The sequence below is a fragment of the Aphelocoma coerulescens genome, chromosome 3 (assembly GCF_041296385.1).
Source record: "Aphelocoma coerulescens isolate FSJ_1873_10779 chromosome 3, UR_Acoe_1.0, whole genome shotgun sequence".
NCBI classification, from domain to species: Eukaryota; Metazoa; Chordata; class Aves; order Passeriformes; family Corvidae; genus Aphelocoma; species Aphelocoma coerulescens.
Genome location: NC_091016.1, coordinates 74,442,132 through 74,467,867, shown reverse-complemented (window position 1 = coordinate 74,467,867; position 25,736 = coordinate 74,442,132). Strand labels below are relative to the sequence as shown.

The 25,736-nt window shown below is 40.3% G+C and overlaps 1 long non-coding RNA gene across 1 annotated transcript; it reads left to right on the top strand.

The window, feature by feature from the left end:
- Window positions 1-16,999: 16,999 nt before the first annotated feature.
- Window positions 17,000-25,483, top strand: LOC138107303 (uncharacterized). Its single transcript, XR_011149392.1, has 3 exons — window positions 17,000-17,106; window positions 18,865-18,998; window positions 24,380-25,483. It is a non-coding gene; the product is annotated as an uncharacterized lncRNA (long non-coding RNA).
- The last annotated feature ends 253 nt before the right edge of the window (window positions 25,484-25,736 follow it).

The following is a 25,736-nucleotide window of genomic DNA, read 5'->3' as shown; positions in this document are numbered from 1 at the left end:
CTCTTCACAGTGAGGGTAGGTGATTTTTAACTGCTTGTTTTGGAGTAAACTACTTGGTCATGCAAGTTAGTCAGCCTGACAAAAGAACAAAAGAAAGAAACTAATTGGTAATTATTCCCTGCACGCCATCCCTCCTCTCAATTTATAAAAAAGGATACTTCTACAGCAGTGTTGTGTACCTATTTAATCACTTACACCAGCTGATGAAATAAAAGCTCTTGTCCCTTGGCCCCCTGCAAATTATTCTTGTTAATTATTTTTTAATTATCCTTCCATCATTGCTCCTGGTGCCACTTTCATAGTTTCTACATCAGTGGGTGCAGACATGACAAATCTGAGAGCTTACCACAGAGAAGTGTCACTGCTGCTGTGCCGGCTCCAGAGGAGCAACAGGCGGTGGAGCGCGGCTCGGGGGACTCCAGGGAAGCCTTGTCTCCCTGCTTTGCTGTAGGTGAGGATCCCTCGCTGGCACACCCGCGTGCAGGCGCGGATCGGCTCCTGCGCTGCGACGCACGTGCGCGAGTGCGCGCACGCGCTCATTAATTAGCTGCACTCTCACCTTAGCGAGTTAATAACCGAGCGTTTGCAGGGTGTCTGACGGCACATTGATCAGAATCACGTTAAACAGATGGGGACAGTGTATCACTCCCTAATCCAGACCGGGAAGAAAAGGTCCCCAGTGTGGTAGAGGAGATTGCTGATTGCAATGCTCCACGGTTGTTTTCTGGGGGATAAAAGGGATGGATTAATTTTTGCTGTTGGACAGGTGCAGTGGAGAAGTGAACATTTTGCTGTGCTATATACCTGCAAGTATACAGAACCTGTGGTCACAGAATATGGGTCCTGGTGCAATTTCTCTGTCCCCCATACCTTCCCATTTAAAAAAATGTCAACAGAACTTGCTGGAAGACAAAGAGTGAAGCAGAACTGAAACCCTAAAAGTGGATGTACAATTGAGGGAAAGGGAAGGAAATGGAAAATAATAAGTGTCTTTCCCCAGGGGCTGGAGATATTAAAACCAAAGTATTTTCAGCATGTGTGACCAAAGCAAGCCATGAGACAAAAAAATAACGAGGCATAGTATTTGCATCAGAGTACTTATTTATTCCCTGAACAGCTTTTTCTTTCCCCTGGGCAAATTGCTTACAGACATATATTATATTTTACTCTTGTACCTCAGTATTTGTTGGCAGGTGGCTCACTCAAGGAGGTTCCGCCTCTGGTCTGCTTGCAGTGATTCACCACACACTTTACCTGAGGAGGGGGGCTTGCTATATATGAGCTATACTTTGTGCAGAGTTTGATGGTTTTGTTTTTTGATAAGAACTGGCACAATTTAGCTTACAATGACCATGAGGTGCTATCCCCCTTCTGTTTGCATGGAGATTGCTTAAACTGGGAAATTTTACATATTTCTCAGCTACATTTTAGCAAATAGTTTTGGAAAGGATGGTCTGCTTTTCTGCATTTTCCCAGCTCCAGATTCTAGAGGACATTTTGCAGGACATTTCTCATAACTAAAATAATCACTTTTCTTGTTATCTTAAAATCGCAAACTGGCATAAACCAAAATACTCTTAGAGCTGCCATTTTGTGTCATGGAGGACACAGGTTACTTACAGTGTTGTGATGGCTTGACACTGGCTGGATGCCAGGTACCCACCACAGTCTCTCTATCACACCCCAGTGCAACGGGACAGGGTAGAGAAAGTATAACAAAAGGCTTAAGTTGAGATAAAGACAGAGAGAGATCAGTAACTGATTATTGTCATGGGCAAAACAAATTGGACCTGGGGAAACTAATTGAATTTAATACCAATCAAAGAGCAGGATAACAAGAAGGAAAACAAATCTTAAAACCACCTTCCCTTCACCCTCCCTTCTTCCAGGGCTCTTCCCTCAGTGGCGCAAGGAGATGGGAATGGGGTTATGGTCAGTTCATCACATATTGTTCCTGCTGCTGCTCAGGGAGAGGAGTCCTTCCCTTGCTCCAGTGTGGAGCCCCTGCTCCACATTGTTTGTGGAGACACTTCTTCACAAACTTTTCCAATGCGAGTCCTTCTCATGGGCTACAGTTCTTCATGAATTGTTCCAGTGTGGATTCCTTTCCATGGGGTGCAATCCTTTAAGAACAGGCTTCTCCATTGTGGGTCCTCCAAAGCGGCACAAGTCCTACTGGGAAACCTGCTCCAGTGTGGGCCCCTCTCTCCACGGGTCTGCAGGTCCCTGCCATGACTCTGCTCCAGCACAGGCCTCCCTTGGGGTCACAGCCTCCCTCCCCTCAGGCATCCACCTGCTCCAGCATGGGTCTCCTCCAGGGGCTGCAGGTGGATCTCTGCTCCAGAGTGGACCTCCATGGGCTGCAGGGGGAAAGCCTGCTTCAGTGTGCTCTGCACCACAGGCTGCAGAGGAATCCCAGCTCCAATGCCTGTAGCACCTCCTCCCCCTCCTTCTGCACTGACCTTGGGGTCTGGATTAGTTGTTTCTCTCACATATTCTCACACCTCTCTTCTCTGGATGCAAATAATTCAGCATAATAACTTCTTTTTCCCTCTTAAATATGTTATCACAGATGCATTATTACCATCGCTGATGGTCTCAGCCTTGGCCAGCAGCGGGTGCCTCCTGGAGCCAGCTGGCATTGGCTCTGTTGGATGTAAGGGAAGCTTCCCGCAACTTCTGACAGAAGACACTCCTGTAGTTCCCCCTCCCACTACCAAAAGCTGGTCAAGTAAACCCAATACAGTCATCCTTCAGTGCCTTTGGAGGCCATGAAAGTATCACATCAGCTGTTTTTGCTGGAGGAGTAAAGTCACAGGAGCACCTGTTTGAAGGGAGCAGAGCTGCCTGCTGACTGCTCACCATTACATGGTGCACATCTATTTAAGGTCTGACTAACTTAGGGCCACAAAAATATCCTTTTCATAACACGATATGAGGTGCTGCAGCACTGCAATGAAGCATGATGCTGATGTTTGCTATGCCCATGATGCTGGTCATCTCAGGTTGTTCTCCTTGTTAAGTTCTTCCATTAGTAAGGTTCCTCAATATTTAAATAGCTGATGCCCACATAAGAAATGATGTACGGCCTAAAATTCACCCATATGGTCTCCAAGTACAGCCTTTGAGATCTGTACCTAGATCTGCCTTTTAAATGGATTAAAGATTTCTTAAATATTGGCAACTGGGCAGAGTTTACAACAGCTTTCTTGCTGATATGAAGGATTGAGTTCCCTTTGTCTTTTCAAATTTTTCCTCTCACAGCTGACATTTATCAAAAAACTTAGTCACAGAGTCATTTCTCTCAGGAAAATCCCAGGGGCCAGTCCTAGCATTTAATAACACAAGGAAGAGAAATTGGCAATGTTTAGACTTTCAGGTGGAAACCAGGTTGTAGATTCAAAGTTGGGCAGTCCTGGCAAGTTTCCACAAAAGGAAAGAGAACAGTGATTATGAAGAGCAGACAGGAGATGGTTAAATGGTGAGGAGGTGAATACAAGACACGGGTTAGAGGAAAGCCTATTACTTACTTCTGAAGTGGTGGCATAAACCAACCTCTCAGGTACTGGAGGTAAAAAGGAGAGGTGATAGGAGCACACACAGCATGTAAGAAACAGAAGAGTGAAATGTGTGATAAGGTAGGTATAGAAGGAAAGACTAACTGTAAATGACTTGAAATTCTTAGGATTTTTGTCGCCTCTGTAACAATAAGTAACAAATGAAATGCAGATGAGTGATTTAGTGAACAAATGTTTCTGGCTGCCAGCAATTCAACCTACCTGTGATTCAAAACCAGGTCCGATCTACATTCATGATCAGAATATTTCAAATCCAATTAACTAACCCAGATGTAATTACTGATGTAATTACTGTTGCTGTCTCCTGATACTAAAGGATGTGTACAAGACCAAGATACATGGCTCAATATAGACCTTAACTCTCTAGAAGAGAAATGAGATATAGAAACAATTGAGTAATTTTGGAATTCATTATTTATTGTGCATGTACACAGCCAAATTTTTCTTGGGATAAAGCCACTGCTGTCAGTTTAATTACATTGGGAGTAAATGTGACCCTCCTCAAGCCTTCTGTAAGTGTACAGTTTCTATTAAAATTGTAACAGATCAATCATGAAAAGGTCTTGGCAGAAAAATCGGTAGGTGGGTAATAAAAAAGATAAAGGACACTGAAATGAATGGAATGACATGCTGCAGGATATTAGCTTTATGAAAACAACTCTGTCCAATAAGAAATGTTGGGTAGTGGCATGAGACTGGAACAAGCAGAGAACTCGTACCTCTGACAAAAATGATTGGTGCTGTTTCTAGTAAAAAATATTGTGGTGGAAGTGGCAAGTGTTTTCAATGAGAGATGCTCTTTTATGATTAGTGTTGCTTAAATCAAATTAAATAGACATATCGATTATGCAAAATTTAAGGATTATCCGTCCATCAAAAAGGTGATGGCCAGACTTGCATTTAAATTGCTGAGCTGGGATGAACATAATGTGTTTCTGGTTTGGAGCTGCACACGACTCAGTCAGTGCCCCGTGCTCTCTGCTGCGGCCTCTACTTGCCCTACACCTGCTGTTCCACAGTGAGCATGGCTGCAGTGTGATTTGAATATGCTGAGTGCCATAGAAATGCAAAATAAAGTCAAAATCAGCTTAACTGTATCAATTACTAGGTTTGCTTTGAAAGCACTTATTCTGCAGGAATTTGTGTGTGTGCTCTTTGCTGGCTGTGGAGGAGCACGTTGTCCTTGTGATGCCACACACTCCATTTTGTTCTCACTGTGCTCCACCTGTGGATGGAGGGGAACACATGCCATTTTCCTGGAGGAGAGCAGATTTTTCTTGAAGCAATACTTGGTTTGTTTGCAGCTGTGCTTGTCTGCAAGTGACCATATTTATTCTGCTCCTGCATCTCCTTGCTCCTTTCACTTCTAGGTCCTTTTTCTTCCTGAGGCTTCCCTTTACCTCTCACCACTGCTACCATTGCTATCCTCTTGCACTGCCTTCCTTTGCCTGGTGTCTATCTGGTTTCCTTCTCTTTCATTCTCCAGAAGTTCCCTCACTCTTACTCGAAATGAGTAGGTCAATCCTCAATTTTTTTCAGTCTGCTACTTGGTGGGTCTGAGACCTGAGCTCTATTGTTTGGGAAGTTACTCAACTGCTTTTACGCCTCTTTTCTGAGTACATCCACTGTATTAGACAGTTCATCCGCTGTATTAGTAAATTTGTAGATGCTGGGCCTCCTCCTTTTCCTACTCCTTTGCTTCCCCTGAGAAGCACCACTCATTTTTTTCCTCATTACTCCCTTATACCTGGTGCTACCAACAGTTCACCCAGCTCCTTCTAATCAGTTTTCCATCCTAAATTTGGTTTTGGCCTCTCCCTCTCCACAGTGTATTGATTATTGTCACAACTAACCTGCAGACACCGGTGAGGCTGGGCTTCTGATGAAACTCCAGTCTCACTGTATTTGCCTTCCAGGTTTGATTCAAAGCTGTTTCTAAGTCATCAGAAAGGGTGCATAATACAAATGAAGACCTGTTAATTCTTTTCTACAGAATAACTGTGGGAGGAAGCTTTGAAAAAAATCAGCCGAGGACAGTGTCCTAAAACCCCTGCACATTGAAAATCTTGCTAATGATGCATTTATTATTTTGTACATAATCCTAAGTGTAGTGGGTTTTAAAAAAATCCACATTTATTTATTTATATACCTATTTGATTGTTTATTTGGTTGATACTGTTGGATCTGCCTTGCCAAGGTGTCCAGACTGTTATAATTGTAATCTGGAATACAACCAGTGTCCTGTGACGGTGATCCTTTTTCTTTAAAACAATGGATTTTGACTCAGTTCGCCCTGCCCACTGTGCTGTTGCTTTTTGATCATTTGAAAATGGTCTTTTTGGAATTATGATGAGGGAATGTGGGAAATAATGGGTGTACCATATCTTCCTTCTGAAGGTAATTAACTTTCCTTAAAGGAAGGTGAGTGTACTGCCTCATAATAAAAATCATCTTTAGGAATCACAAAAATGAAAAGAAATTCCTTCTTTCTTACCCAAGACTCAACTTTTCCTCTCTAAAACCTTTATTCTCCCTAAATACCGTAAATATGTGCAAGAGATATCATTACTAATACATAAGAAAAGTAAATGGAAACATAAAAATGAAATTCTGATATTCCTAACACTTATGTAAATTGAGAATAGCCCTATTGATTTAAACTAAGTGGTTCTGTATTGCATTGGAATAAATGAGTTACATGTGTTAAATGAGTTATTTGCTTGAGAGAAAAGGGAGCTACCCAGGACTTCCAATCATCCAATTTTTATTTTTTTTAATGGAGTTTTCTTCTCTCCACAGCTCATTTTTACTGTTGTTGTCATCACTTCTTCAGTGTAGTCTTAATGATGAGTTTATAACATTTATGTTCATTTGCATGGCAGGGAGCTGAACTGGCACAAGAAAGAATTGTATCTTTGGAGGAGGATTAACAGGAGAAGAAGCTGTGTCATAGAAAAGGAAATCACTTTTTCAAACTGACTCAAATATCAGAAAATGAGATTTAAAAAATTGGGATGAGCACATTACTCTGTACAAATGTTCACCTCATGCACCTCAATTTTTTTTCTGCTGTCAGTCTTTCTTTTATTTCAGAATAATGCAATGAATTAATTGTGAATTTATATATTGACTTAAACCTATTTGATTGTAAAGAAAAAAGCCTACTTAAGTCCTGATTTAGCCATTAATGTGATATGGGGGTATTACATTGTCTGAGACCTCAAAAAAACAGATTGCTGACAGATAAACAGAACTTTTGTGAAACTAAAAGCTGTATTTCCAAGCCCATTTTCACTCATCGCATGATGAACAATTACAAAAATATAAATATAGGCCTAATTTTAAAAGTATGCTTGCATTCAGTTAAACTATTCATGTCCTTAAAAACCTAAATACAGAGCTCCTATTTTTGTTAAAATCATGTGTTTGACTTCTAAATCAAATGGAGAGCTTTGCACCGATGTCGGCTGTGTGTACTCAGCTGCACATTGTCATGTTTATTGTCTAACTTCTTTTGACTGAACTGCTTTGACTGTATTTGGCCTTTAGAATATTGTTTTTGTTTGTAAGGGGAAAGGAAAGTTGGATGATTTCTTGATAGAACCATAATTTACAAAATCCTGATCCTTCTAATATGGCAGAAGTGAGTAAAAAAAATAGCTTCCTTTCCTAATAATCCAAGCCTTCCTTCCCCCATCCCCCACTGTGTCTTTTACAGCATTTTATGTCTTTCTGTTTAAAAATCCTCTCATTTTTGTTTCTAGACCACATAAGTGCATCTCTGCCTGTCAGACCTCCTGCCACCCCCTGTGTTTATGCATCTGGCATTTTAGGCTTTGGTTGTGTAATGACAGCTTCCGCAAACAGCAGACAGATCTCTGAATTTACAGAATGTCCACAGTGAACATGCCTGTTTTTCTTTCTCTGCATAGCTCAGTTTCTGACTGGTGTTATGTGAAGCTGGGATTCTGGATAGTAGCAACCACTTCTTGCTTCCACTCTCTTTGAGAGAAGATTTATTTCCCTCTCACATTTGTCCCAAATAACAGCTAATTTTTTCCGAGAACAGGAGTATATGATCCATCCCCAGGTATAACAATGACATATCTTCAAAGTTTCTCTTACATTACAAATGTGAATGTTTCTACCCAAACTGTAAAATGATATAATCATGGTAAATATGGCTAGAAGGGTCCTTAAGAAGTCCTATTCATTCTTCTATTGAGACAGATTTAATTATACTGGGAGACTTTCTCATAGGTGTTTGCATACTCTGTTCTTAAAAGTATCCCAGTCAAGTGGGTCACTTTCCTAAGTGCTTCTCTATACTATTGCCTGATTATCCTTTTAATTATAGACATTTTTTACCCCTTGTGTTTACCTTACATTCTATTTTCTTAATTTAAACCCATTACTTATTTTCCATTCACCAGTGAACACAACATTTATCTTTTAAATATCTGGAAATTGTTACCATGTATTTTTTATTCCCCAACTCAGTAAACTGAACTTCACTTTTTCCCATTTTTCTTCAAGGGTCTACTTTCTCTACTTTTGATTTTTTACTTGTTTGGGTTTTTTTTGTGTTTTTTTTCCTTTGTTACTGTTATCTTTGGATGCTTTCTGGTTAGCTTCTTTCTTGAGGTTTGGCAGCCAAAAGGACACAATGTTGGTTGAGCTGTAACCTCTCTGAGGTATGTGGGAGGCTTGCATGAAAGAAACTCCATTTTAAAAATAGGTGGCCTGAAATGAAACAGGGCAGAGAAATTATAATGTTGACTCTGGGCAGTTCCTGAACCTTTTAACTTTGTGGATCCCTTTTGAGAATGTTTCTGTTTAGATGGAAATTCTCTATTTCATAATTATGCACCTGGTAGTTCCTGCATTAGAGTAGTGGTTTGCACTTGTCTTTACTGAATCACATGCATTATGTTTTTACTTCACTGACTTTTAATGACCTAATATTTGAAAGTATTTACAGCTCCCTAATCCTCCATTATTTTTCTTACCCAAGTGTATGAACCCAAAAGCATGGGATGAACTGAGAAAAAGTCTTGGAAGATTAGAAGTTTTATATGAGACAAGTCATAATTTCCTTGGAATGGCTTATACTTGTTATTGGAAAGAAACTTGGCATGGGCAAGTGTTCAACTAGATGCAGTCCAAAATCTTATTCCGCACACTAAGGCACCTGGCCATTAGTCAGGGATGAAATGAATAATGATTTACTGTATGAGCTGAGTTTCTTAATCTAACAGAAAGTTGTCTTTCAGGTCAGTCCCTAAATTAATCAGTGTTCACATCTAAGGTAGCAGAGCTCCCTTTCTGTGTCCCTGGATTCTTTTCCTTTTAAGTGACAGGGAGGTTACCTCTTACAGCAAGGGGCAGCTGTAAGTACAGCTTTCCTAGTAGGTGGTTCACTTGGGAACTTGGGTGTTTTTGGCCATTGTGACACAAACCACTCTTCACCACTTAGCAGATGCTGTTGTGCTCTTCAGAAACCTGCTGATGCAAGCCAACATCATCTGCCTGGGACCAGAATCTGGCCTTTCATCTCTTTTTACTGGAAATCTGTGAGTTATTTTGTTTTCTAGGACCAATTTTTATCAGTTCTTTTTTCAGCCCTACTGTTAGGAAGGGAAAATTCCATCTGGAGGGTGGTCAGCGATATAGAAAAATTATTAAACGGCTTAGTTTCCATGTGATCAGTGGGAAAGTATTTCATTATTTTGGCTATGGATTTTATGCCTGGACAGAAACCAGATTTTATTCCATTTCCTTTGTACTGGAGTATTTTCTGCTTGTATTTCAACTCCTGTTCTGCACACAAAGATTCTTGTACTTCCTATTAGGTGTACCTACAAGTTTTGGAGATAATTTTCAGTGATGACAGGTATATGCAAACATCTGTGGAGTCTTGGAATCTCAGTTGCTGTGTATTTTGCTTCCACAGTTTGGCTTTTTCATTAGCAAAACCAACAGACCTGTTATAGATCAAAGTTCTCCAGGCTATTTAGTAGAACAGATTTAGAAACCAGGGCAGTAAACCTTGATTTTTTTTTTGACTTTGCTATGCGATGGCATCATGTGTTTCAGCATAGAAATTGTCTTTGCTCTTGAAGGCTGAAGGAACTGGTTATAAAGCACAACCCATAAAAGGTTACTGTAACAACAAAAGAGCTTACTGTAAAAACATAGAGCAAACAAAGCAGGAAAACCTTGCTCCCTTTCAGGGGTTCAATGTAGATGCTGACACCTCAGTTCCCAAGCATGGGTCATAATGAACTGAACTTATCTGTTGCAAATCAGATACTGCTGATCAGATTCTCTTTTCAATGAATACACAGCACTACTCTGTATGTGTATCATGAGCATGTAATTTGTATCTTAGAATAGTACCTGTCTGATTGACATGACTTTGTGTATTTATACTACACTGTATTTTAAGATCAACAGTTCCAGAGTCAAAGATGTTTCCCCTGGAGTAGCATCACTACTTCCACTGCTCAGAACAAGTAGCATCAAGCACTTGGAGACGACCGTACATCTTTTCTAACAAATAAAAAGTTTGAATCTGAATTTAGGTAACATTTTGACTTGAAGCCTTTTCCTAGAAGAATTTTTCTTGCTATTTAAAAAGCATGTCAATAAAGATTTATTATAACTATTCTCAAGAGGTCTCATATTTCTGTAACTCACCTCTTGAAAGAGATAGAGGAATAATAGCAGTATTCTGAACAAGAGGTTTGGAAAATGACTGCAAATTTCTGAATTATTACCGTGCATTGGATTTGAATGCATCTTTAGAAACTAACCCCTTTACTGCCACATTACTTTTTATGCCAGAGGTCACCTCTAACACTTTCAGTGAGCTAATGATTTTGTCTTAAGTAAAATCTTTTGGGAGGTTTATAGTTACTTTCCAAATTCAATTGCTCATAGCAGTGTATTTATGTAAAGCAGAACTTTAGTAGGAGATGATAGAGGGCATACAAAAAGGAGAAGGCTATAAGAATTTTGTAGGTATGAGTTTGAAGGGGTTCTTTCTGGGGGATGAACAGAACCGTGTTCCTGGCACGTGGAATATGCAGTCCAAGATGAACTGCCAGGCAGAGCTTGGTAAAAAAGGCAGGAAGAACCAGCTGCTCCCTGCTATGGGGCAGTGAGCAGATGCTATCTCATTCATTGTTGTTGTTTGAGCAAGGTGATTTGTATGTACTGACAGGCTTGGTCTTTTCCTTCCTTAGTTCTCTGCAAGGGACACAGATGTGGTTCTCCCACACCTGAGAGAAGAAGAGCTGCATCCTCATTCTCTCTGGGCTATAGAAAAAGCATGGAGACACTCCTCATGCGTTTCTTGAAAGCTGGCACTCTGTTCATGTCTTGGGGCTTTTTTTGAGGAAGGTTTACAGCTTATAAGTGTTCTACAGAAAGTCTCAGTGCAGAGGGCAGTGCAGTGGCTCCCTCTGGATGGAAGACCAAGTGAAATAAATCTTTTGCTGATCCTCCTCTCTGGGCACCTTCTGAATTCCATGACCTATTTGCCATGGATAGTTCATCTTGGATCTTTGTTGTTCTTACTTCATACTATGACCTTCTAGTCTTTACTCTCATCTATGTGTATGACTGCATCTTTAGACTACGGAATTCAACCTTGCTTAAAGATTGAATCTTACTTTTAAATTTTTGTGTCAGATCTTTTATACTTTTATACTTGGGGACAACAGTGGTTTTATTGTCATGAATTGCAATGGCATAACAGTGCACTGATTGGTGCAGCAGAAATCTGCTTTAAAATTCATCAGTATTCTTGTTCCTTTTGCTTTCTTTTTCATAGTCTTTATCCTTAGACTTATGGTTTGCTCACAGAATAATTTCTACTCCTCTCTTGTGATGCCTTGCCCCTTGGAACACCCAGATGAAACCTCTGAGGGGCTGCAGGCCATCCACAGGGACTCTAACTGGGATCTTCACAGAGGGATGACTGCTGGTGGTTTGCATCTCCTTTCTGTTCTTCATCTCAATATGGGCAGGCAGTGTCTTGCTCTGCTACACAGCCAAGAGACAAGTGCAGGAGCTGGTGAGGAACTTGGAGGGACATAGAGCTGGGGCTGGTGGGAGTCATCGAACTTATTTTAAACTTTTCATTTATTTTAAAAGAGCATCCAACAGGTGCTTGTGTCAGGATGGCTAGGGCACTAGCATCTCCCTTGTAAACTGGCAAATGGGAAGGGCAAGTGGACATAATAATCAAGAGGAGAGAGCTGGATCATAAGACAGTCATCAGATTTTCCTAACTATTAATGAAATGGATTAAGATAATGTTACTTAAATGGCAGTTCACCTTTCTGTAATTTATTTTCATTCTAAACGTTGTTAGCTCTTGTGCTCTCTTTTACTTTCTGTAGTATGCCTGTGCATGCAATACATACAAACTGTTAACAAGCTTTTCTAGAGGAAAAAAGGACGACATATTCACAAGAAGCCACAAAGTATTCACAGCCAGCCCTAAATGTGTGAAACGCTGGGTCTGGTGCATAATTATGGTCACCTCCAGGCCTGTTGCATGAAAGATACAACAAAAGGAAAGAGCATCTTGAGCAAGCTGTATGACCTGTCATGGCAACACGATTCAGAGCTGAGATGTCAAGTAGGTGGGGAGAGGAAAAGGCTTTCTTAAGCAGAAGCTGTGCTGCAGCCTTATGAGTATTCGCTTGTCTCTTTCTGACTTACCTCCTACTCACACTGTGCTGCCAGCCATGAAGTTTGACTTGCAGGCAGTGCTGGCAGCTTCCCTTGCCTGGAGATTGTACCAGTGTCTTGTCTGAACAGACTGGCTCTGACTAAGATACATGACTCCACAGAGAGCTCTTCTGGAAATGAGGCCTCTGTCTTCATCCAGGCTGCTCATAAGGAGTGTGAAATTCTCCCTAAGGGGAAGAACGCTGGTCAATGTATGGGTTGCATAGAAGAAAAGAACCTCATCTAGACTGCCACCTGTCCTCTAGGCACACATCTAGGAAAGATATCTGTGTGTTCTGCTTCCTGATAGCTAAGTGATGGCATTATCTTTATGGCATTTATCCTTCCAAAAGCCTTTTGGGATACTAATGTCTTGCATTCCCAAGGGATGGAGAACTGTAGCTCAGAAATGATTTATCAAATGCTACACAAGCTGTGTCTGTGCAGCAGAGTGCAATGCTCTGTAGGAAGCTCTGATATGTCTTTGTCTTGCATGCCTGCAAGGGAGCTATTGAGCTTGAAAAGTGACTTTTTGTGGTGTCTTCTGTGTGTTTCTCTTTCCAATAATGCCAATAGATGTTTCTAGGGATCATGACTCTAAAAAACTTCTTATCATGAATGTCCACAATCTCTTGAATCTTCTGAATTGAAGGATTTTAAATTAGTACTGATGTGTGCTGACCGTTTTTGCATTTTCCAAACAAGTTCCCACTAACTAGTATGATCACTGTTTTGTGACGTTTTTCTTGTACCAGTCTGCACTGTTTTGCCACCTCCCACTGGTGCTCTGTAAAAAATTAGCCTTAAATATATTTTGCTACATTTATCTATTCATATAGTTAAAATAAAACTTTTACTACTGTGGCTGTTGACATGTGACTGTAGCACACCCAGCATTTGCAGAAATGCTGTCCAGTGGAGTAAATCATGTTCCACTTTTTACAGCTGACTGGAGTTTCCAAGACTCTTTGTGACTCTTGCAGAAATTCTTTTCTAGTCAGCTGTACTTGGGGTTTGGTTCTGACATTTGTTAAAAAAGTGGGAAAGAAATGGTTCACCAGGAGTAATTTCTATGTGCCCAGCAATTGAATATGCTTAGAGTTTGAGTAATAAAATATTACTAGGAGAGAAGGGTATTGTTCAGCAGGAGAATTCACTGAAAAAACTGTTCAGTGATAGGCAGAGTGATGAATATACTGCAAGTATTGCATGTGGGCAAATATTATGATAGTGGCTTAAATCAGGGAAAATACAGCATGATGTAGCATAACCTAGGTCTTGGGATCAAGAATTATGGATTGACTGCAAAAAAGCTGACTCATTATTTGTGCCTCTGGCAGATTTCTGTTGCCCGACTGTGTGTATCTATTCTCTTGAGTCAGGATTTGGTTTGTGGGCTGGTGAGTGAAATTTACAGCATTTCTGAAAGCATGAAACTGAAAAATGAATTTTTGAACAGGCATATGTGGCACATCTTACCAGCAACAATTATTTGCTAAGGCTACAAAATCAGTGCATTACAGATGTTTCTCTGCTTCACCTGAAAAACCAGACACACTGCAGAACTCTTTATGCCTGTATACCAAAAGTGCTAAAGGAATGCATCTTGCAAATTGATAGGCTGTTCTAGAGTTTAAAACAAAGTTGGATCACTGCACAGTAAAATCACTTTAATTACAAAAGCCATGTTACTTTAGAGTCTATAAGATCACTTCTAGTTTTTAGAATCTCTACTTTCACCTAATCCCATGCAGTTTAAATTAAGTGAGGGTTACAACAAAGAAAGGTTTTAAGGCTACTGGATTTCCCTCATCACTGTAACTTTAAAACAACACTTGGCTAAATTGGTACAGCATTCTCCTGGGACATAAATAACACAGTATTCAACTGCTGGGAAAGTAACTTATAAAAAAATTCAATCATTGAAGGGTTCATTCTTGGATCAGCAGAGGCATGCACAAAACCTATTTAAGCTAATAGGTTTGCAGGCACGATCCTGATTCCTTACACCAAATAATGTGTCAGCATGATCAGATTTCTTCATGCTGAATATCTGCAACTTTTCTTAAAGTCAGTAAGAGATGTGTTTTATGTGTGTGGTGCATACTGGATACATACAGGAAGAATCAGGGCCCATATCTCCCTTCTGTAGGTGCTGAATACTCATACTTTTCATCTGTGATGGAAACTGAGGGTCTCATTTTTTTAGCTAAATGGAGCTAATAAACAATGAAAGGAGATATTTTTAGCTCTGTGAGCTTTGCTCATTAAATGCAGAGATGGGCACCATGAGGTATAAAATGTTAACCTTGCAGAAAGTGAATTGCCTTGGACTCTACACACAGAATTTAATACAAGATGATATTTTAGGGAGAGAATATATATGTATCTATCTCTATACACTATATAGATACAGAGGAAAAAGGGAAGAAGTTATATCCCTGAAAGTGCAATGAGAATTCTCACACTGTTTTCTTCATAAGAAACTTGTATAGGTCCCTTCCCTCCCACCTCCTCCTCTTTATTGCTCATTATTTGTACTGTAGACTCCATTAAAAGGCAGCTTACTTGCACAGGTAGGTCCTCGGTATAGTAAGAGACCATTTCTGTCTTCCAGAAGCTTATCATCTGTGCATCCTGCTGAATTCTCCAGGATTTACTGTAGGGACGTGAGTTATGTTTGTTTTTAGAGAAACTGGTTTGATAAAAACCTAAGTCTGTGTTGAAGCAACAACTGTTTTATATATTGTTCTGGTTTAACACCAGCTGGCAACTCAGCCCCAAACAGCTGCTCACTTACCCCCTCCCAGTGGGGTGGGAAGAGAACAGGAAGAGAAAGAGGAAACTTGTGGGTTGAGGTAAAGGCAGTTTAATACATAAAGCAAAAGCCTAGCATGCCAGCAAGATAAGGAATTAACACCCCACTGCAGGTGTTCAGCCACCCCCAGAAAGACAGGGCTCTGTCACATGAACTGGTCACTTGGGAAGACAGTCACTTCAAAGGTCTGCCCTTTCCTCCTTCTTTCCCCAGGTTTATATGCTGAGCATGATGCCATATGGAATGGGACATTCCTGTGGTCATTTGGGGTCAGCTGTCCCAGCTGTGTCCCCTCTCAACTCCTTGTCCACCCCCAGCCCCCTGGTGGGGTGAGGAGCAGGAAAGGCCTTGGCTCTGTGCAAGCCCTGCTCAGCTGTAGCAAAAACATCCCTGTACTATCAACACTGTTTCCAGCACAAATCCAAAACGCAGCCCCATACAAGCTACTATGAAGAAATTAACTCTATCCCCACCAAAATCCACACCAATATAATCAAGCACCAAATTCCAAGCAACAGAAATGAGTGCTTTCTTACAACACTTGTTAATTTTGTGCTTACTGAGTAGTATTCACCTTCTTTTTTTTTTTTTTTTTTTTTTTTTGTCAAAAGTAACTCAGCTATACTGAACTGAAGTACGCAGTATGTACTAGATGAGCAAGTTGCCATTATGTGGACTGGAATACGTAGCATTATCTTCCTAGCCAGCTACCAGTGGTGTGTATAAATAAATTACACTCCTGAGTAGCTCTATTAACTTTTCACATGAATATGTATTTCCAGCAAATTTTATGACATAGTCTTGCGTATAGAATTACTCATATATAAAATTTCTGCAAGGATCCTAATTCTTGTAGCAGGCATATGGGTTACAGCCCTTCCAAAGAGTAAGCATGTAAATTCTGAATAGAATTTTAAAGTCACATGTATTCAAATTCTTAATTTCATATTTTTCTGACTCACATTTAGATCTATAAACTTGTTGTTATATGGAGTGTATGTTTTTTCCCTTTTTCAGGGAAAAAAAGATTTATTTTAAGTCTAAAAGGACCTAAAAAAATTAGTAGAGTGTAGAAAAGCAGTAGTCAAGTATGTAATGCAAGCCAATAAAAATTTAACTGGGACAGAAAACCAATCAGAACTGTTTTTTCCAACTCAGCACAGATGATGTAAATTGAGTATCAACAGATAACAAAAAAGAATTTAGGAAACTGTTTATCCCACCAGGCACAAGGCTTAAGCCAAAAACACTTGGATCATCCAAAGGAGCCATAGATAGTGTGACAAAGCAGCACTAAAATAATGGGCCCCAATAGATTGTGGACACCTTGTACTGCCCTGAAATTCTCCATTCTGAAGATGTTGTGATTTTTATGAGGATATGATGATTTCTTTAAGCAGACATGGTGATCTTTTTTCTTTTCAGAAGACAGATATGAAGGTTTAAAATGGTCCAGACCCTTTAAAAGTGACAATTTTCACGAGCAGTTAGAACACCATCCAAAGCCACTGTCTGAGCACAAACTATAAAGTGTCTAATGTGGGATCACTGAAAATGTGTTTTTATGAGCAATTAAGTGTTCACTTGGGATGAAAAGTTTTCTGAAAACACCTTCATTTTCTTAAAGGAGAGTCCTCTCAATTACCTTGTCTCAGCTTTAGAAAATAACTACTTCAAAGTGTGTTATTTCTCCACAGCTCCTGCAGCTGAAACTTTTGCAGTTGCTTTAATTTGTCCTGTATGTGTGACCAGCTGAGACACACTCATAAATGGTGAGCATCTTAATAACTAACAGGCCCTTTCAATTTAAGACTTAAGAAGGCACTTTAGGTGGGTTGGACTGTAAGGCAGTGCTATCAGAAACTTTTTATAGCCAGGGGTTTCTTTATTGAAGAGAAACTTGGGGTGAGTGGTGGGAATGGTTCTAAAATACATCCTGCTCTTGGAAGGACCCTGAACACCTGAAAGGTGATTTGAATGTTTGGTATGAAGAACTTTAGCCTGTGTGTGTGGCCACACAAAAGTTTTCTCTCCTGAGGTGGATTCTGCCTGCTTACTTTTCACATCTCTTCACTTTTCCTACTTACCAGCTTTACCTGTATCTAGGTATAGTGGGTGAGAGGCAGCCAGTCAGAAGCAGCTTGGAAACTGCTTAATAGGACGGCTACATATGTTTTGCTAAGGATTATTTCCTAGTTATTTATTATTCTTGATGACTAGTATAACAACATTAAGATACTAGTCAGGCATTTCTGAATCGGGGCCATTTGAATCTGCATCTGGAATGCAGACATCTTTTCACCTGAGAACTGCATTGTCAGAAATGTCTTTAGCTGAGATCACACATAACCTGTGAGTTATTCAGCTAATCAAAATAGTTTTTCTAAGCCTTTGCTATTTGCATCCAGCAATAATAATTTGTTCTTGTCCAGCTGATTGTGCTCTCTCTCATTCATTCCTCCTACATTATAGACCTGCTTCTGAAGGATGCTGAGTACCTGTGGTTTGATTGAAAGTTATTGCATCTCTCAGGAGTAAATTTAATTTGAGTGATACCCCATATATTGCAGTGTGATATGATGCATTAAAAAATAAAGCACTGACAGAGTATCTATAGGCCATTATATTCAATCTTATTTGAGAAAAAGAAATCTTAGCAGAGAAAGCCATAGAATTACACTGTTTTTTATTCTTTGACTAATACAGAAATTCATTGAATTTTCCAAAAAAACAAAAAAGAAAAAAAATAAGGCATTGATCATAAACAACCTTCTGGCTGCTGTTAACAGCTGGGATTGGCGGTTTGGTACTAACAGTATTTCAGGTAAATGAGAAAGCAGAATTGTAAACAAAGGAAAATGGTTGATTCCCCAAGTGAAACGTGGGCTGATTCCTAGTATTTATAGCTTAGTACATCCTCATTAATCCATCCTGGGTTTTTTCTTTTATACTGACTAATGAAGAATACTAATGCAATGTGTCTCTGCTGTTTTCTAACTTTTCTGTTATACTCAAGACCTTACTTGCTAACATATATATTTCTTTTCAAAGAGCTCATGCAGTCTGGATTGACACAGAAAAGAATCCCTGCATTTCTTAAACTATTAATAAATACTTTATGTGATGAAAACCTACTGAAGCCAGCAGGAAACAAAATCCAGCAATTAGATAGCAGCAGAAATCTGTTTTTCTTTTCTGATTAGGATTCAATGGAAGAGTGGAGGTTATGGTAATTATATCTTTAAAAAAATACTTAAAAATATTTGCCTTTTTCCGACATACTTGTCCACAGAGTTAATTATCTTTTCCTAAAAACCCCTGTGTGCTCCAATCAAATCTATTCTCAGACTCAAATTTATATCAGAGCATTTTTAATAATTTTTTTTGTCTACAGCCTATAAGAAAAAAAAAGTTATATTAGCTATGAAAAGAGTGTTATTTAGAGCTTAGTGCACAGATGCACAGAAAGACTTACAATGGTGTCCATAATTTTGGAGACTTATGACTCAATTCAGTCAAGTTGTAGCACTGACAAAAATTACTTTGTTCTCAACATGGTCTTAGTCTATGTATCACTTTTAATTTATGTCTGGACTGGTAGAGAGTTATTATTATGCAGTTTCTATTGTAAAGCTGTTGTATACGTGATGTTTACTGAAAATTTTGAGATTTGTAAAACAGTGTGTTTTAAAAGGTTCAAATCTAGGTTTTTTACTTTTATTTCAGGATCACATTTTCAAAGGAGTTCAAAAGTCAACACTGCAGAACTTGTTTGGAAATAAGGCTTTAGTTTGACATACTTAAGTCTTTGCTATCCTGATCTAACTGGATTGAAGACCAGCAGTAACAAGAGGTGTTAGGTGAGCTCCACCACTAGCAATGACATGTTCTGTCACCTACTGAAAAAGCTAAATTCATTATTTCATTTACAGTTAGTAATATGTAATAAGTGTAAAATTTTGGATGAGATGTTGCTGAAAACAACTTTTATTCTGTAACCATTTCCATTTTGAGAAATTGTAATGAGCTGGTTTGGCCACATAACGTACATTTGGACAGCTGAGTTTGCTCAAAGATTTTGTTCAGGTGAGGTCAGCCTTGACCTGTGTTTCCCTCAGGGAAGCGTCAGGCTGGTAAGGCCTTGGAGCAAGGGAAATTGAGACAGAGCCTTTTCCAAACTGACTCTGCTAGATGGTCTTCTGTGAAACTCTGTGGAACTCTATGACCTGTGTTCAATGCTATAATAAAGCTGCATTTCTGGAGGCTCGAGCTTTTGCTTCCTTCTCAGAGCCCTGTTCCATCACATGACTGCATTTATGATGACTGTTCTCCTTTAGTGGCCATCACCTTGCACAGGGTGGATTGTGTGACTGCTGATGATTGCCAGTGGACAGGGAGGATTTTTATGGATATCTTTAGCTTCATGGAACCTATCTGTATATTACACTGAAATACTGAAAATATTCCCCCTTAGATTAGGACACATCGATGTTGAAGGTAAGGATGCTGAAATTCTGTCTGCAGACCAGTAGAGGAACAAAACCTTTCAAAATGCAGTCTACTATTTTCTCAGTAAATATTCATGGTCTACCTGTTGTCATCTCTCATAATCCACTTTCTGAGAATGTCATACAAGGTCCTCAATGCTGTACAAGGTGCATGCTGTTCACAAGTGGGGAAATGCAAACAGAAAGCTGGGGACAGTTCCTGAGAAGGTAAACACAAACCCAAGGAGCTGGCACAAGCAGGTCAGTTTTTGCCTGCCTACAGAAAGATTTGCTGGAATGAGGATTGCTGGAGAGCTACTTGAGTTATTTAAAATGACTAGTAGGAAAATATATTAATGGCTCTCAGTTGTGTCTGTGAACTATAAACTGTAATGCCACTCATTAGGTACCTTCTGTGATGATGGAGTGACTTGAATAGAAGTACTGAGACACAGCAGATCAAAGAGCGACTGCATAGAAAATGCTTGGCTTTATCAGACTGTCTCAAATATAAGTTAAATACTCATCAGGAAAGCTTAAAAGTTTTGAGATAAATATTTCAAAAAAAGATAATTTGGAAGATCAACAGGAGAGAAAAGTGTCAAACATTAGAAACCTATGCTTTCTGCACAAGCTGCATTCTTGGTATCATCTGGAATATTGCTATGGGCATGGCAAAATTTTGATTTAAGGTTTTTATCCTAGAAAATGTAGAGTTTTCAAGTTCTGCCCAAATTCCCCTTGAGATTATTGGATGAGTTAGAGAGAAACACAGAGATCTAATATAGTGAAGTGTGGCTTTCAAGAGGGGGTAAAAAAAAAGTGTGGAAAGTCATTGGAATTTATGTAAAGTATTTTATCACGACATTCTTTTTTTTTTTTCTCTAAATTTTCCTTTATTTTTGTAAGCAGCCTTAGTTATCCAACTGTTTCACAGTTCAGTGTGGGATGTTTGTTTTTGCACTGAATAGAGATGTCCCTGAGAATTACCATTCATGCTTTAATCTATTTAGCAATTGCATATGGCCTTTTAATATGGAAACTTTGATCATAGCTCTGAGTTCAGTTTGTTTCTGGATCTTCCTTTAACAGTATCTGTGCAATTGTATCACTGTTTAATATTGAGTTAAATATTCAGTAGTGAAGCTTCTTTTGTCTATATTCTATTTTTCTCATTTCTGAAACCTTTTTTTCTCTAGTAGTTGCAAAACTTTTACTCCCTCTGCATTTTCAGTCACAGTCTTTCATGCGCTCAAGGTGTTCAATATAATTGATATTATATTGATATTATATAACTGGTAGCAGACAGCCTACTTGAGTAAAATATGAGACAAAGACAAGCCTGAAAGACATCTGTGGGGGCATGTGGGACCCCATGGAGCTGGGCAAGGACAGTATTAGGTGAGTTCTGTGCTGTGAACTCAGAGGGCTTCAGGTTGGGCAGCAGAGCTGACACTGCACTGGAGGAAGCCTTAGTGGAGGCAAAGGGTTGGGTGACTCCTGTGCAATGGGCCCTGTTCTCTCATTCTGTTAATTAAGCTCTTTTTTCCTAGAGTGTCAGCTGGGGCTGGCCCATCCCCTTTCAACATTGTAAGGTTTTGACAAAAGAAGCACCATTTGAGGCAGAAGAGGTTATATTTTTGGCAGTGTAAAATATAAAAAGCATTTTGTCAGATGGGAAAAACAGGAATTTGATATGTTATGCAGAAAACTTTGGTATTGACACATAGCTGAGCATTGGAGAGACACATTCAAACATTATTAGAGGTGGAGATCTAGTAGGATACCTGGATAGATTGTGGTCTTGAGGTGAAAACTTTAATGACAGGCAGGATGCATTATACTCTGCCACAGAAAAAGGAGATAGTGAGGGGTAGCTATGGGAAGGATTATTTTGTTCCTATTGAGCTTGAGTTATGCTGTTAATATAGGCTGAATGTCTGTGTTCAGTTCAAATGGTCGAAAGCTGAGCACCATTACTGCTAATCACCCCCAGAACCTGCATTTTCTTGCCAAAATCCAAATGCTGATGTGCTGACACAGCAAGTTTTCATGTCTTGGGCTGGAGCCACCTTATATTATACATTTAGTGCCTGAAAGAAGAGCCAATTTGCTACTGGCAGGTAGCAGCTTTCAAATTTTCATAGAGTTTCACAGAAGACCATCTAGGATAGACAGCTTGGAAATGGCTCTGTTTCCCTTGCTCCAAGGCTTTTGCCTTACCGGTCTGACACTTCCATGAGAGAAATGGATTGAAGGTGGCTTGTTCCAGCAGACTTTCTATTGCTACTGCTCATTACCTAGTTTGAGCCAAGGATTACTCTGTTACTAGCTTTGAGGGCAGAGCACTCCCTGTCACCAGGAGAGTTCACATCAGTGGGCTCAGACTGCCCACAGGGGAGAAATGTGTGTGACTTTTCTTGCTGCCCTTTAGTGCTCTGCTGTGCTGTGTGCCATGTTAGCTCATTTTCCTGCCTGCTGAACAATTGGATGAGGTGTAAATCTGAGTGCTGGACTGTGAGTAGTAACATGGGAGGCAGATCTGGCTGGCCCAGAAACTGCTGCAAATTCTGCCAGCCACCTCAAAACTCTGTTAAAACAAGAATTGTACTGGAGCCATACAGTTGGTTGCCAGATTTCAGAGGACATTGGTCCTTTTGCCTACTTGAGGGAACAGCAGACATAAACCACTGTGAGGGAAGGCTCAGGGTTCTAGGGGCTGCTGTACTTTTGGAAGGGTTGCAGTCTGGTTTTTTGCAGCATGGTGCCATTTGGCATGAAACACAGTGGCAGCCTGATGGTGGCCCTTTTTTGAAAGGGAAAGGTACTCAGAGCTGTGTCTTTTTGAAAGGGAAAGCTACTCAGAGCTGTGTTGGAGTCTGGCTCTGCCAGAATTGTCCCTAAGCTCTGTGAGGGTTAGGCTGAAGCTTGAACTGCATGAAATATTGATGCAGGAGGGCAGGTTGTCACTGTGTCTGCCAGTCACCCTGCCTGTGGCGAGCATGGGCAGCTGGAGAGATCTGCTGAAGGACATGTTCCACAGAGTCAAACTGTCTTCCTCACACTTGATTGTTTCCCCTCAAAAGCTTGCTTTGAAAGGCTTTTTAGCCTGGCAGGTGCTGCCATCGCTGACATGCCTGTGTACCCCCCACCCCTGCTCCATGGGGAAGTGCATGAGGCTGGCAGTCACCAGATGTGCAAAGCCTTGCTTCTGCACAGCCTCAGATAGTGAGAGCACATGGCTCTCACAGGCAGCAGGGCAGAACAGGCCACATGGGACCCCGGGCGCTAATAATATGCATTTCATAATGCGCTGCATGGAAAACAGAAACAAACCAGCAGTGACAACAAAGCTGTCCAACAACTGTCTTCCACAGTGAGTTCCTTTGCACTTGGCTTCTGAAGATTATTTCATTTTGGTTGAGTTAATAACTGAGAGCCTTTGAGAGCTGTATGAAAGGAAAGAACAGCCTTGGATTTGAGACATAAACAGCATAAAAAGCAATTTTGTCCCAAGTCCTTCTTTTTCTTTTCTTCTGTTTAGTTTTAAATGAATTTGAAACAATAATGTTTTAAGTATCTCTTTATGCAAAAAATTAGGTCTGACTGTTTCTGTTGTCTGTGTTGTTTACGTGTCACCATCCAGAGTTATCTCCTCTTCTTTTAAAGAGAACTGCTTTGCCCAGTAGGATAATTCTGGATGTTAGCTAATGATGGGAAGTAGGAGCTGGTGGAGAGCAAGGGGGCTCCAACACCTCTTGCCATGGGCAGAATTTCTGTGTTTGAGATATCAACAACATCTTTAGTGCAGCCTTGCATTGCAGCACCAGCCCAGCATCAGCTCTCAAGGGTTAAGACATCCACATATAACAATTAAAGAGGGGAGCAGGGTTGTAGGCATTCCCTGCTCACTAGCTGCAGTGTGTCATGTCCCCCTGATGCTGGTGTCATACCTGCTAGGCTTCTGGAGAGGAATGGATGGGATATGTGCTGGTTGTGTTTGCTGTCAGCTGCGGACTACATGCAGTAATTTGAAGGCAGTATCTCCAGCAGCTCCTGTGTGGACATGGCACAGCTCTGGCTGCTGAGTCCCCTGGCACTTCCAGACATCCAGAGCTGAATTATGCACTGGTTGCAGTTTGGAAATAATGCAGTACCAGACATTGGTGTTTTTATCCTTGCTACTTTACTCTTCCCTTGCTTTCTGTGCTTGAATACTAGTTAATCTCATCCTGTCTTTCATTTAACTAAAAAAATAAACTTTTTTTTTTATGTGTTCCTTTTCCTATGCTATTTATCCCCAAAATTTTATTTCCAAGTCATAATGCTTTGTAGAAAGGGAAGCGTTCTGTGTCTAAATTGGCGCAATCGTGAGCAAATAACACACAGGTAAACTTCCCAAAAAACATCAGTGTAGATGTACTGTGACTGCATGAATGTTGACAGGCTAATAAATAGGAAAGGCTGTGGACTGAACTTTATATATAAATGTGAGGGTGGTATCCATCCCTCCCTGCTTTTAGAATGTGCGTGTGCATTCCTGTTCTGCCTTTTACAGTACTGATAGTTCATCTTTAATAAATCAAAGGCAGATATTTCTTACTTGTTTGCTCTCTGAAGGAGAGGATTTCAAGTCATACCCTAAACAGTTTTGACACACAAATGATGTCTGATGAAAAGTGCTAAAGGTAGTCCTTTATTTAGAGATGTGTTGAGAAATACACGAGGAAATGAGTTTATCTTCTCTCTCACAGGAGGAGAATAAGATGAGAGACGTACTGTCCTTTTGTCCTCTTATCTCCAAAGGAGGCTGGGTTCCTGTCATCCTGTGAAGAAACTCCTTTACAGTTGTCTAGCCAGGAGAGTTTCTACCATGCCTCTTTTGTTGTGCCCGGGCACCCTGGTGACTTGGCTGACATTGACAGGAGTGTTTCTCTTCCCAGCCCTGCCTGCCTGCCTGCCGTATGGTCTGACGCCTGTCAGCTGCCTGGAGCACTGCTGCTGGAGCACCTCCTGCATCCGTGGGCTCCTCGTTTTGCAGCAAGGGCTCAGCAGGAGCTGCAGGCTGCTGGCACACTTCTGGTCTTGACGTGAAATTAATTGACACAACTTGAATCTTTGGAGATGGTGCCAGAAGGAAGAAGACTTGTGAGATAGCAAAGAACAAATACGATGCAAAATTTTGTGTTGGCATTCTTCAGTTGGAGAGGTTTGACTTTTCTTTTACAGCTTGGTTGCTGTGCCTTGCAGCCATAAAAGCCTCCATTTACAGCTTTTGGGACTTGTGGTTGGCTCAACAGTTCTGTGGGTTTCTTTAGCCAGGAGAGGTTCATTGCTGTATGAAAATATGATAACAGGTTCTTTATGCTGCTGTGCAGCCTCATCTCTAAGACTGGCAAATCTTGTCACGTTTGTAAAAACTACTGCTACTGGTGCAGGGTTTGAAAAAGCAGAAAAGAGAAGGAGTTCATTTCTGAATTAAGTTCCTGGCTGTAATGAAGGAGACTTTGTAATTGGAGTGTTACATAAATACTGTACCTTTTGTAAGGGCATACTTGGGTAAGGTGCTCTCATCTACAAAATTGTAACTTGTTTCAGAGATCAAATTAATTTACATTTTTTTTTTCACTCTACCTTTTATACAGGAAACCAGTTCTATAAAGGTCCCTTTTTTCTTGTACTTAGTGCCTTCTTCTGTGGGTCATACTAACTAAAATATTCTAAATTTTTCCAGAAGTCTCTGGTTTTTCTGCTCTGTGCCTCACTGAAAGCTTCACAAATGAAGACAGCTAAAGACATAAATAGTGTCTAAAGAGTACATATTTGAGATTTGCATATGTTCAGAAATTTACCAGCCTTGTTTCCAGGAAAAGTGAGGATGAATCACCCTCCAGAGGGGCTGTTTTCTCTTTGCTGACTGTAGAGGAACTTTAGCTTGGTGTCAGGAAGCTGAAGTTATAGGAAGCATTCATCTAAGCCAAGAAAGAGTATTCCTCTTCTGAAGGAGAGATCGAGCTGGTTCTAAAACATAGAGTAACAGAAAAGTGAAGCACATGCAGATACCATGTGAAGGACAGAGGTGTGCACTAAGAGCTTGCCATACATACCAAG